Below are 13,667 nucleotides of genomic sequence, written 5' to 3'. Positions count from 1 at the left end.
AACTGCTTCACGTAAAATGGAACTGATGATGCCAGGCTGAATGCCCCCAATGTTATGGGCACCAGGGTCCCCCACTATCATGTCCCAAGGCCCATTCTTGGCCGATGCTCTCTGCAATCCGTATTATCCCGCGACTACAGATAAGAACATAAGAAATAGGAGCAGGAATAGGCCATACGGCCTCTCGAACCTGCTTCGCCATTCGATCAGATCATGGCTGATCTTCAACACCAACTCCACTTTTCCGCCTGATCCCCATATCCCTTGAATCCCCTAGATTCCAAAAATCTCTCTCTCAGCCTTGAATATACTCAACGACTCAGCATTCACAGCCCTCTGGAGTAGAGAATTCCAAAGATTCACAACCCTCTGCGTGAAGAAATTCCTCCTCATCTCAGTCCTTAATGGCTGACCCCTTATCCTGAGACTATGCCCCCTAGTTCTAGACTCTCCAACCAGGGCAACAACCTTTCAGCATCTACCCTGTCAAGCCCCCTCAGAATCTTTTATGTTTCAATGAGATCACCTCTCATTCTTCTAAACTCCAGAGAGTATAGGCCCATTCTACTCAATCTCTCCTCATAGGACAACCCTCTCATCCCAGGAATCAATCTAGTGAACCTTCATTGCACCGCCTCCAAGGCAAGTATATGCTTCCTTAGATAAGGAGACCAAAACTATATGCAGTACTCTAGGTGAGGTCTCACCAAAGCCCTGTACAACTATAGTAAGACTTCCTTACTTTTGTACTCCAACCCCCTTACAATAAAGGCTAACATGCCATTTGCCTTCCTAATTGCTTGCTGTATCTGCATGCTAACTTTTTGTGTTACTTGTACGAGGGCACCCAAATCTCTCTGAACACCAACATTTAATAGTTTCTCATCATTTAAAAACATTCTGTTTTTCTATCCTTCCTACCAAAGTGAATAACCTCACATTTCCTTACATTATACTCCATCTGCCACCTTCTTGCAGACTCTTTGTGTCCTCCTCACAGCTTACTTTCCCACCTAGCTTTGTATCATGTTGACTCTGCCTAAACATATTATGATTTTCTAAGTGCCCTGTTACCACTTCCTTAATAATGGATTCCAGCATTTTCCCGACTACTGATGTCAGGCTAACTGGCCTGCAGTTCCCTGTTTTCTCTCTCCCTCCTTTCTTGAATAGTGGGGTTACATTTGCTACCTTCCAATCCACTGGGACCGTTCTAGAATCTAAGGAATTTTGGAAGATTTGGTGTTTAGTTCCCTGACTGTCTCTGGTGTGTAGTTCCGTAGCTATGTGTGATGTGTAGTTCCGACTATGTCTGGTGTGTTGTTCTCTGACCGTATGTGATCTCTAGTGCACTAGCTGCGTCTGGTGTGTGTGTATATTTACACTTGACTTGCAGTCACACCCTCCTGCCCATGACCGCTGACCAAATCTAAACTATTACCTAACCTAAGGAATGTGACTATCTCCTGGATCGAAGTGTCCAGATAACTCTCCCCCTCCCTGATGCATCGCAATGTTTGCAGCTCAGACTCCAGCTCAACAACTCTGAGCCGAAGTTTCTCGAATTGCAGACACTTACTGCAGATGTGGTCACTGGGGATCTCGCTGGTCTCCACGAACTCCCACATGCTGCAGTTACGACACACCACCTGCCCTGCCATCTCTATCTAACCTTGTTTCATATATTTAAATAGTTAGTTAAAGCTTTTATTCAATTGTTTTTTTTTTAGTTTTATTAACTAATTAGTTTATCTAGTTTAAGTTATTAATTTAATAAAGTAATAGCAAGTTATAGTTTCCCAGCTCTTAGTTTAAACCACTGCCCTAGCTTGGAGCTAATTAGATGTCCAGTTTCAACATGAATTAGGCCAAAGCCCCATAATGTGGGTTCGGGAGAGGCCTCTCCAAATCATTTAAATTCTGCCCCTCAGTTGGCCCTCTCCTTGTTTTGGGGCCATTCTTTCATGCTTCCCCTGGTTTTATTTTTTGGCCTCTGACTGAAAGAGGACTAATCTCCCCATGGAGAAAATTCACAGCACAATTGCAGCCCTTCATTGGCCGCTGATGCCTGACATTCCGACCTCCCAGCATGCCAAGCGCTACACGTCAAAGTACCCCAAAAATATTTAAATGAGTTGGCCTGGCATTCGCTCGGAATGTCAGCTCAGCTGGCACACAATTCGCTGCAGTCCCAACAGTTTAGTGACTGTTGTTACGTAGGCAAACGCCGTCGATATTTTCCACGCAGCACGATCCCACAAACAGCAATGAGGTGAATGACCAGTCGTTTCGGAGTTGGGTCGATGTCGTCCAGGAAACTGGGGAGAATTCCTTGCTCTTCTTCAAAAAGTACTGTGGGATCTTTACCACCCTGCAGGTGCATGCTTCATTCTAAGAACAACACCCCATAATACAGTAGTCCCTGCACTGTCAGTCTGGGTTATGAGATTAAATACTGGAGCGAGGCTTGATCCCACAGCCTTTTAACTTAGAGGAAAGAGTGCCCCCGACTGAGCCAAGTGCTACCAAGCCCCTGTTTGACATCTTTAATGTAGTTCTGCATGCTTGCAGAAATGAAAGTCCATTCTATTATATATATTGAAGGTAGGGGTATCTAATTGTAATCTACCATATAACACATAAGCCCAAACAGACATTGCAATCAAAGAAGGATATCTTTCTCTAAAGTGATATTATTAAAATAGTAATTCTGAGCTGAATATTAATTGCAGTTTTATTCTGAAGGATGATAGTTTTGAATGAAATTCTTGAAAGGGACAAAAACCATTGGGGGTAATCTTGATTTAGTCAATGGAAGTTAACTGGTCATTTATCTCATTGCTATTTGCGGGATCTTGCTGTGCGCAAATTGGCTGCTGCGTTTCCTACATTACAATACTGACTACACTTCAAAAGTACTTCATTGGTTGTAAAGCACTTCGGATATTCTGAGGTCATAAAAGGCCCTGTGTAAAGGCATGTCATTTCCTTTTACCTACCCCTTTCCATTTTCCCATATCAACCAATCAAGGGGTTTCTCTCTGTAAAATTGTCGATATATTCCCAAAATAGGGAGAGTTTTAGGCTGAGAACCTTCACCCTCTAGGACACCAATTGGCACAACTCATAAGAACATAATAGGAACAGGAGTAGGCCATACCGCCCCTTGAGCCTGCTCCGCCATTCAATCAGATCATGGCTGATCTTCCATCTCAACTCCACTTTCCCACCTGATCCCCATAACCCTTGATTCCCCTAGAGTCCAAAAATCTATCGATCTCAGCCTTGAATATATTTGATGGCTCAGCATCCACAGTGCTCTGGGATAGAGAATTCCAAAGATTCACAACCCTCTGCATGAAGAAATTCCTCCTCATCTCAATCTTGAATGGCCAACCCCTTATCCTGTGACTATGCCCCCTAGTTCTAGACTCTCCAACCAGGGCAACAACCTTTCAGCATCTACCCTGTCAAACCCCCTCAGAATCTTATATGTTTCAATGAGATCACCTCTCATTTTTCTTAACTCCGGAGAGTATAGGCCCATTCTACTCAACTTCTCCTGATAGGACAACCTTCTCATCCCAGGAATTAATCTAGTGAATCTTCGTTGCACTGCCTCCAAGGCAAGTGTATCCTTCCTCAGATAAGGAGACCAAAACTGTACAGTACTCGAGGTGAGGTCTCACTAAAGTCCTATAAACTGTAATAAGACCTCCTTACTCTTGTATTCCAACCCCCTTGAAATAAAGGCCAACATGCCATTTGCTTTCCAAATTGCCTGATGTACCTGCATACTAACTTTTGTGTTTCTTGTACGAGAACACCCAAGTCTCTCTGAACACCAACATTTAATAGTTTCTCACCATTTAAAAAATATTCTGTTTTTCTATTCTTCCTATCAAAGTGAATAACCTCACATTTCCCCACATTATACTCCATCTGTCACATTCTTGCCCACTTACTTAACCTGTCTATATCCCTTTGCAGACTCTTTGTGTCCTCCTCACAGCTTACTTTCCCACCTAGCTTTGTATCGTCAGCAAACTTGGATACATTACACTCAGTCCCTTCACTTAAGTCATTAATATAGATTGTAAATAGCTGAGGCCCAAGCACTGATCCTTGCGGCACCCCACTAGTTACAGCCTGCCAACCTGAAAATGACCCGTTTATCCCTACTCTCTGTTTTCTGTCCTTTAACCAATCCTCTATCCATGCTAATATATTACCCCCAGCTGCATCAGCCCTTACCTTGTGTAACAACCTTTTATGTGGCACCTTATCGAATGCCTTTTGAAAATCCAAATATACTACATCCACTGGTTCCCCTTTATCTACCCTGCTAGTTACATCCTCAAAAAACTCTAATAAATTTTTCAAACAGGGTTTCCCTTTCATAAAACCATGTTGACTCTGCCTAATCATATTATGATTTTCTAAGTGCCCTGTTACCAATTCCTTAATAATGGATTCCAGCATTTTCCCAGCGACCGATGTCAGGCTAACTGGCCTGAAGTTCCCTGTTTTCTCTCTCCCTTCCTTCTTGAATAGCAGGGTAACATTTGCTATCTTCCAGTCTACTGGGACCATTCCAGAATCTACAGAATTTTGGAAGATCATAACCAATGCATCTGTTATCTCTTTTAGAGCCCTAGGATGTAGGCCATCAGGTCCAGGGAATTTGTCGGCTTTTAGTCCCATTAGTTTGTCCAGTACTTTTTCTCTAGTGATATTAATTGTTTTAAGTTCCTCAATCTCATTTGCCTCTTGGTTCCCCACTAGTTTTGGTATGCTTTTTGTGTCTTCTACTGTGAAGACAGATACAAAATATTTGTTGGCATCTGCCATTTCCTGATTCCCCATTATAATTTCTCCTGTCTCAGCCTCCATGGGACCAATGTTTACTTTTGCTACTTTCTTCCTTTTTACATACTTGTAGAAGTTCTTACAATCAGTTTTTATATTTCTTGCAAGTTTACTTTCATTTTCTATTTTCTCCCTTTTTATCAATTTTTGATAGTCCTTTGTTGGTTTCTAAAACTCTCCCAATCTCCAAGCTTATTACTCTTCTTGGCAACATTATTGGCCTCTTCTTTCAGTCTAATACTCTCCTTAACTTCTTTAGTTAGCCACGGGTGGATCACTTTTCCCGTGGAGTTTTTATTTCTCAATGGAATGTATATTTGTTGAGAATAGTGAAACATTTCTTTAAATGTTTGCCATTGCTTCTCAACTGTCAAACTCTTTAATTTAATTTCCCAATGTACCTTTGACAACTTGCCCCTCATACCTATGTAATTGGCTTTATATAAGTTTAAGATTCTAGTTTCTGACGTAAGTACATTACTTTCAAACTCAATGTGAAATTCTATCATATTATGATCACTTTTCCCCAGAGGTTCTTTCACTGTGAGATTACTAATTAACCCTATCTCATTACATAATACAAGATCTAAAATAGCCTGTTCCCTGGTTGGTTCCATGACGTATTGCTCTAGGAAACTGTCTCGAATACATTCCATGAACTCGTCTTCCAAACTGCCTTTGCCAATTGGATTTGCCCAGTCTATATGCAGATTAAAGTCCTCCATGATGACTGCATTTCCTTTGATATAAGCTCCCATTATTTCATGATTAATACTCTGTTTAATGGTATTGCTACTATTAGGGGGCCTATAAACTACTCCCAACAGTGTTTTCTGCCCCTTGTTATTTCTAATTTCCACCCATATTGATGCTACTTCCTGATCTTCTGAGCCAAGATCCTTTCTCACCACTGTCCTTATGTCATCCTTTATTATCAGGGCTACACCCCCTCCTTTTCCATCCTGCCTGTCCTTTCTAAACATCATGTACCCTGGAATATTTAGTTCTCAACCTTGGTCATTTTGCAACCATGTCTCTGTAATGGCTATTAGGTCAAACCCATTTATCTCTATTTGTGCAATTAATTCATTTATCTTGTTACGAATGCTCCTTGCATTCAGATAAAGAGCCTTTAATCTTGACTTTTTACCATTTTTTCCAGCTTTGACATTACTTGTTGTTGCACTGTTATTGGTAAACTCTCTGAACCTTCCTGCCACACTCTGCTTACCTTTACCCAAGTCACTACACTGTTCTATTGTCTTAACTTTTCTCATTAGATTTCTAAATTTCCCCTCACCTGACCCCCCCTTCCCCCTTTTTAGCTTAAAACCCTATCTATAGCCCTAGTTATTCGATTCGCCAGGACACTGGTCCCAGCCCGGTTTAAGTGGAGCCCATCCCTTCAGAACAGCTCCCTCTTTCCCCAGTACTGGTGCCAGTGCCCCATGAATTGAAACCCCTTCCTCCCACACCACTCTTTGAGCCAAGCACTTAACTCTCTGACTTGTTTGTCCCTATGCCAATTTGCATGTGGCTCAGGTAGCAATCTGGAGATTATTGCCTTTGAGGTAATAATTACCTTTGAACTCAATTCACTTCCAAGCGCCTTACGGGCAGCAAAGGGAGAACTCTGGGCTGGGTTCAAAATCCAGGTGCCATCAGTGAGAGCACAATTCCTAATCGACTGTACAACCCAATCCACGAAGGTGGGCAGGTTTACCAATGTGCACTGGACACTCAGATTCATAAACTCCTGCTTTGATTAAAGTTTAAATTCTAGAAAAAGAAAAAGGAAAAGGATTTGCATTTATATAGCACCTTTCACGACCTCTGGATGTCCCAAAGCGCTTTGCAGCCAATTAAGTATTTTTGAAATATAGTCGCTGTTGTAATGTAGAAACCACGGCAGCCAATATTCACACAGCAAGGTCCCACAATCAGCAATGAGATAATGACCAGATCATCTGTTTTAGTGATGTTGGTTGAGGGGGAAATATTAACCAGGACACCAGTAAGAACTCCCCTGCTCTTCTTCGAAATAGTGCCACGGGATCTTTTACGTCCAACTGAGAAGGCAGACGGGACCTCGGTTTAATATCTCATCCAAAGGATGGCAGTGCAGCACTCCCTCAATACTGCACTGGAGTGTTAGCCTGGATTATGTGCTCAGGTTTCTGGAGTGGGACTTGAACCCACAACCTTCTGACTCAGAGATGAGAGTGATGCCCACTGAGCCACGGCTGACACCATTCACCGTCTGGCACAAGGTGGCACAGGAGTGCCCTCCTCACCCACAGACACGGTTCCCAATTACAGCTGTGTCACTCTGGAAGCCTGGTGCTTTCTCCACATGAAGTGAAGAAGGGGAGTGGACATGTATATTGGGAGACCCCCTCAATCCACCCTCGCTACTCCTCAAAGGGCACTGGTCAGGTTTGCATTCAGGTGAACCCCACAGCCACAGTTGGTCTACTGGCCAGAGATAGCAGGGGGAAAAAAGAGAGGGCAGCCTTACCCTCATACAAATGTAAAAAAAGGGACTAGACAAGGATTTACAGTTCGATGAAGGGTCGCCACACGAAAGGTTAAACTTTGCTCTTTTCAGATGCTGACAGACCTGCCGTGCACTTCATTGTATTATAGTATTGTATTAGGTACAGCACAGGAGAAGGCCATTCGGCCCATTGTGCCTGTGCTGGCTCTTTGAAAGAGTACCCAATTAGTCCCATTCCCCTGCTCTTTCCACATAGCCCCAGCAAATTTTTCCCCTTCAATTATTTATCTAATTCCCTTTTGAAAGTTGCGATTGAATCTGCTTCCACCACCCTTTCAGGCAGTGCAACCCAGATCATTATAACTCGCTGCGTAAAAAAACGTTTCCTCATGTCACCTCTGGCTCTTTTGCCGATCACCTTAAATCCGTGACCTCTGGTTACCGACCCTTCTGCCACCGGAAACAGTTTCTCCTTATTTACTCTGTCAAAACCTTTTATGATCTTGAATACTTCTATCAAATCTCCCCTTAAACTTCTTTGTTCTAAGGAGAACAACCCCAGCTTCTCCAGTCTCTCCACATAACTGAAGTCTTTCATCCCTGGTATCATTCTAGTAAATCTCTTCTGCACCCTCTCTAAGACCTTCACATCCTTCCTAAAGTGCGGTGTCCAGAATTGGACACAATACTCCAACTGTGACCAAACCAGTGTTTTAGAAAGGTTCAACATAACTTCCTTGCTTTTGTACTCTATGCCTCTATTAATAAAGCCCATGATCCCATATACTTTTTAACGGCCTTCTCAACTTGTCCTGCCACCTTCAAAGATTTATGTATGTGCACCCCCAGGTCTCTCTGTTCCTGCACCCCCTTTAAAATTATACCATTTAGTTTATATTACCTCTCCTAACTCTTCCTACCAAAATGCATCACTTCACACTTTTCTGCATTAAATTTCATCTGCCATGTTACCACCCATTTCACCAGTCTGTCTCTGTCCTCCTGAAGTCTGTTACTATCTTCCACATCTTTTACCATGTTTCCGAGTTTCGTGTCATCTGCAAATTTTGAAATTATACCCTCTATACCCAAGTCCACATCATTAATATATATCAAAAAGAGCAGTGGTCCTAATACTGACTCCTGGGGAACACCATACAATACTTCCCTCCAGTCTGAAAAACAAGCGTTCACCACTACTCTCTGCTTTCTGTCCTTTAGCCAATTTTGCATCCATGCTGCCACTGTCCGTTTAATCCCTTGGGCTTTAATTTTGCTAACTAGTCTATTATTTGGTATTGTATCAAATGCCTTTTGAAAGTCCATATACACAACATCAACCGCACTACCCTCATCAACCCTTTCTGTTACTTTATCAAAGAACTCAATCAAGCTAGTCAAACACGATTTTCCTTTAACAAATCCGTACTGACTTTCATTTATTAATAGTCACTTGGGCAATTGTGGATTAATATAGTAAAGCCAGCATGGATTTGTTAAAGGCAAACCGTGTTTAATCAATTTGATTGAGTTTTTTGATGAGGTAACAGAGATGGTTGATGAGGGTAATGCAGTTGATGTGCATATGGACTTCCAAAAAACGTTTGATAAAGTGCCACATGATAGGCTTGTCAGCAAAATTGAAGCCATGGGGCAGTGGCAACATGGATACAAAATTGGCTAAGTGACAGGAAACAGAGAGTAGAGGACTGGAGGAAGGTATACAGTGGTGTTCCCCAAGAGTCGGTACTAGGACCACTGCTTTTTTTGATATATATTAATGACTTGGACTTGGGTGTACAGGGCACAATTTCAAAAATTTCCAGATGATAAAAAACTTGGCAGTGTATTAAAGAGTGAGGAGGAAAGTAGTACACTTCAAGAGGACATAGACAGGCTGGTGGAATGGGCAGACACACAGCTGATTAAATTTAATGCAGAGAAGTGCGACATGATATTTTTTGGCAGGAAGAATGAGGCGAGGCAATATAAACTAAATGGTATAATTCTGAAGGGGGTGCAGGAACACAGAGGCCTGGGGATATATGTACACAAATCTTTGAAGGTGGCAGGACAAGTTGAGAAAGTGGTTAAAAAAGCATACAGGATCCTGGGAGTTATAAATAGAGGCATAGAGGACAAAAGCAAGGAAGTCATCTTTATAAAACACTGTTACGGTCACATTTGGAGTATTGTGTCCAATTCTGAGCACCGCACTTTAGGAAGGATGTGAAGGCCTTAGAGAGGGTTCAGAAAAGATTTAATAGAATGATTCCAGCGATTGGGGACTTCAGTTACATGGACAGACTGCAGAAGCTGGAGTTGTTCTCCTTAGAACAGAGAAGGTTACGAGGAGATTTGATAGAAGTGTTCAAAATCATGATGGGTTTAGATAAAGTAAATAAAGAGAAACTGTTCCCATTGGCAGAAGGGTCGAGAACCAGAGGACACAGATTTAAGGTGATTGGCAAAAGAACCAAAGGCAACATGAGGAAAAACTTTTTTACATAGCGAGTAGTTATGATCTGGAATGTGCTGTTTGAAAGGGCGATGGAAGCAGATTCAATTGTGGCTTTCAAAAAGGAATTGGACAAATACTTGAAGGGAAAAAATTTGCAGGGCTATGGGGAATGAGCCGGGGAATGGGACTAACTGGATTGCTCTTACAAAGAGCCGGCATGGGCTCGATGGGCCAAATTACCTCCTTTTATGCTGTAACTATTCTATGATTCTGTGATTCTATTGGCCACACTTTTCCAGTGCCAATTAATTTTGTCCCGGATTATTGTCTCTAAAAGTATTCCCATCACCGACGTTAGGCTGACTGGCCTGTAATTGCTGGATTTATCCCTCTCCCATTTTTTGAACAGGGGTGTAACATTTGCAATCCACCAGTCCACTGGCAAAGTCCCCATATCTATGGAGGATTGGTAGATTGTGGCCAGAACCTCCACAATTTCCACTCTTACTTCCCTCAGTAATCTGGACCGGGTGACTTTTCTACTTTGAATACTGGTAATCTTTTAAGTACCTCCTCTTTATCTATTTTTATCCTATCCAATATCGCTACTACCTCCTCTTCTCCAGTGAAGATGGATGTGAACTATTCATTTCGTACCTCAGCCAAGCCCTCTGCCTTCACAAGAAGATCTTTTTTGTCCCTAATTGATCCCACTCTTTCTTTGACTACCCTTTTACTATTTATATGTTTATTAAAGACTTTTGGCTTCCCTTTTATGTTAGCTGCTAATCCATTCTCATATTCTCTCTTTGCCCCTTTTCTTCACTTTTTTAGATCTCCTCAGTACTGTCTGTATTCAGCTTGGTTCTCTACTGTATTATGAACCTTACATTTGTCATAAGCCTCCTTTTCCTGTTTCATTTTAATCTCTATGGGCATAATTTGCCGGCGGGAAGAGTGCGGGGGGGGGGGGGGCGGAGTTTGCAGGTGCAAAATCCGGAAGGGAAGTAGGCAGATCACGACCTTAATGAGGCCAATCAATGCCTCTTCTGGGTTTTGTGCCTGGAACCAGCCTGATTGACATCGGACATCGAGATCAGGGGGGAGGCATCAGACATCGAGATCAGGGGGGAGGCATCAGACATCGAGATCAGGGGGGAGGCATCGGACATCGAGATCAGAGGGGAGACATCGGACATCGAGATCAGAGGGGAGACATCGGACATCGAGATCAGGGGGGAGGCATCGGACATCGAGATCAGAGGGGAGACATCGGACATCGAGATCAGGGGGGAGGCATCGGACATCGAGATCAGGGGGGAGGCATCGGACATCGAGATCAGAGGGGAGGCATCGGACATCGAGATCAGAGGGGAGGCATCGGACATCGAGATCAGAGGGGAGACATCGGACATCGAGATCAGGGGGGAGGCATCGGACATCGAGATCAGGGGGGAGGCATCGGACATCGAGATCAGGGGGGAGACTTCGGACATCGAGATCAGAGGGGAGACATCGGACATCGAGATCAGAGGGGAGACATCGGACATCGAGATCAGAGGGGAGACATCGGACATCGAGATCAGAGGGGAGACATCGGACATCGAGATCAGAGGGGAGACATCGGACATCGAGATCAGAGGGGAGACATCGGACATCGAGATCAGGGGGGAGGCATCAGACATCGAGATCAGGGGGGAGGCATCGGACATCGAGATCAGGGGGGAGGCATCAGACATCGAGATCAGAGGGGAGACATCGGACATCGAGATCAGAGGGGAGACATCGGACATCGAGATCAGAGGGGAGACATCGGACATCGAGATCAGAGGGGAGACATCGGACATCGAGATCAGGGGGGAGGCATCGGACATCGAGATCAGGGGGGAGACATCGGACATCGAGATCAGAGGGGAGACATCGGACATCGAGATCAGAGGGGAGACATCGGACATCGAGATCAGAGGGGAGACATCGGACATCGAGATCAGAGGGGAGACATCGGACATCGAGATCAGAGGGGAGACATCGGACATCGAGATCAGAGGGGAGACATCGGACATCGAGATCAGAGGGGAGACATCGGACATCGAGATCAGAGGGGAGGCATCGGACATCGAGATCAGAGGGGAGGCATCGGACATCGAGATCAGAGGGGAGACATCGGACATCGAGATCAGAGGGGAGACATCGGACATCGAGATCAGAGGGGAGACATCGGACATCGAGATCAGAGGGGAGACATCGGACATCGAGATCAGAGGGGAGACATCGGACATCGAGATCAGAGGGGAGACATCGGACATCGAGATCAGAGGGGAGACATCGGACATCGAGATCAGAGGGGAGACATCGGACATCGAGATCAGAGGGGAGACATCGGACATCGAGATCAGAGGGGAGACATCGGACATCGAGATCAGAGGGGAGGCATCGGACATCGAGATCAGAGGGGAGACATCGGACATCGAGATCAGAGGGGAGACATCGGACATCGAGATCAGAGGGGAGACATCGGACATCGAGATCAGAGGGGAGACATCGGACATCGAGATCAGAGGGGAGACATCGGACATCGAGATTAGAGGGGAGACATCGAGATCAGAGGGGAGACATCGGACATCGAGATCAGAGGGGAGATTGGTTGGGGAGGTTCCAGGCGACATCGTTTTTAAGGTATGTTTATTAACTTTTTTTACAATGGAAAATGTAATTTTATTTTGTGTATTTTTCCTTGATCTGGCCCTTCCCGCCTGCTTTCATCAGGTGTGAATTGGAAGCCATGGGAACGCCTCCCAGATAACGTTAAAATAATTTTAAGTGTCCAATACACAAAATATAAAGTACCTTAAGTACCTCAGTGAGGTACATTGTCCCTTTAATTATTGGCCCGCTGGATTTAAGTGGGGGACAGGACTTCCTGGAGACTCACAGATTTGCCTGAGTCTCATTCAAAAATGGGCGGGTTCCAGCCGAGATGTCTGCCCGCTCCCAAAAACAGCGATTTTGATTCCCCCATCCACCTGTTTTTCCCTTTTAAAATCCTGCCCTATATCTTTAGTCATGCAGGGAGTTCCAACCTTGGATGCCATTCCTTTCCATCTCATAGGAATGTGTCTACTCCTTACCTGAACCAACTCCTCTTTGAAGGCCTCCTATTACTGTTTTGTCTACCAATTTTTGATTCCAATCCACCTGGGCAAGTTCCCTTACTACCTCGTGAAATTTGCTCTCTTCCAGTTAAGCATTTTCACATTTGATTGTTCCCTTGTCCTTTTCCATAACTATTCTAGACCTAATGATATTATGATCACTGGTCCCCAAATGCTCCCCCACTGAAACATGCTCCAGCTGCCCCACTAAATTCCCCAGAACTAGATCCAGCACTGTTTCCTTCCTGGTTATGTTGGAGAAACACTATTCCAGAAAGCTTTCTTGAACACATTTCAGGAATTCCTCCCTCTCTTTGCCTTTCACACTGTTACTGTCCCGGTCCATATTGGGATAATTGAAGTCCCCCATTATCACTAGTCTATACTTCTTGCATCTTTCTGTAACTTGCCTCCAAATTTTCTCCTCTATCTCCTTCCCACTATTTGGTGGCCTATAGTATACACTCAGTAGCGTAATAGTTCCTCTATTGTTCCTTAATTCTAACCAAATAGATTCTGTCTTTGACCCCTCAACTACATCATCCCTTTCCAGTGCTGTAATAGTTTCTTTAATCGGTACGGTAGCATAGTGGTTATGTTACTGGGCTAGTAATCCAGAGGCCTGGACTAAAATCCAGAGTCATGAGTTCAAATCCCGCCACGGCAGCTGGCGAATTTAAATTCAATT

At 44.0% G+C, this 13,667-nt stretch overlaps 1 protein-coding gene across 1 annotated transcript in view; it reads right to left on the bottom strand.

Moving 5' to 3' along the window:
- sh3d21 (SH3 domain containing 21) overlaps positions 1-13,667 on the bottom strand; it is a 99,129-nt gene that overhangs the window by 23,231 nt on the left and 62,231 nt on the right. The window lies entirely within an intron of this gene.

This window comes from Heptranchias perlo, chromosome 26, assembly GCF_035084215.1.
Source record: "Heptranchias perlo isolate sHepPer1 chromosome 26, sHepPer1.hap1, whole genome shotgun sequence".
Classification (NCBI taxonomy): Eukaryota; Metazoa; Chordata; class Chondrichthyes; order Hexanchiformes; family Hexanchidae; genus Heptranchias; species Heptranchias perlo.
Note: the sequence above shows the minus strand (reverse complement) of the source record. Positions and strands in the feature narration are given on the sequence as shown.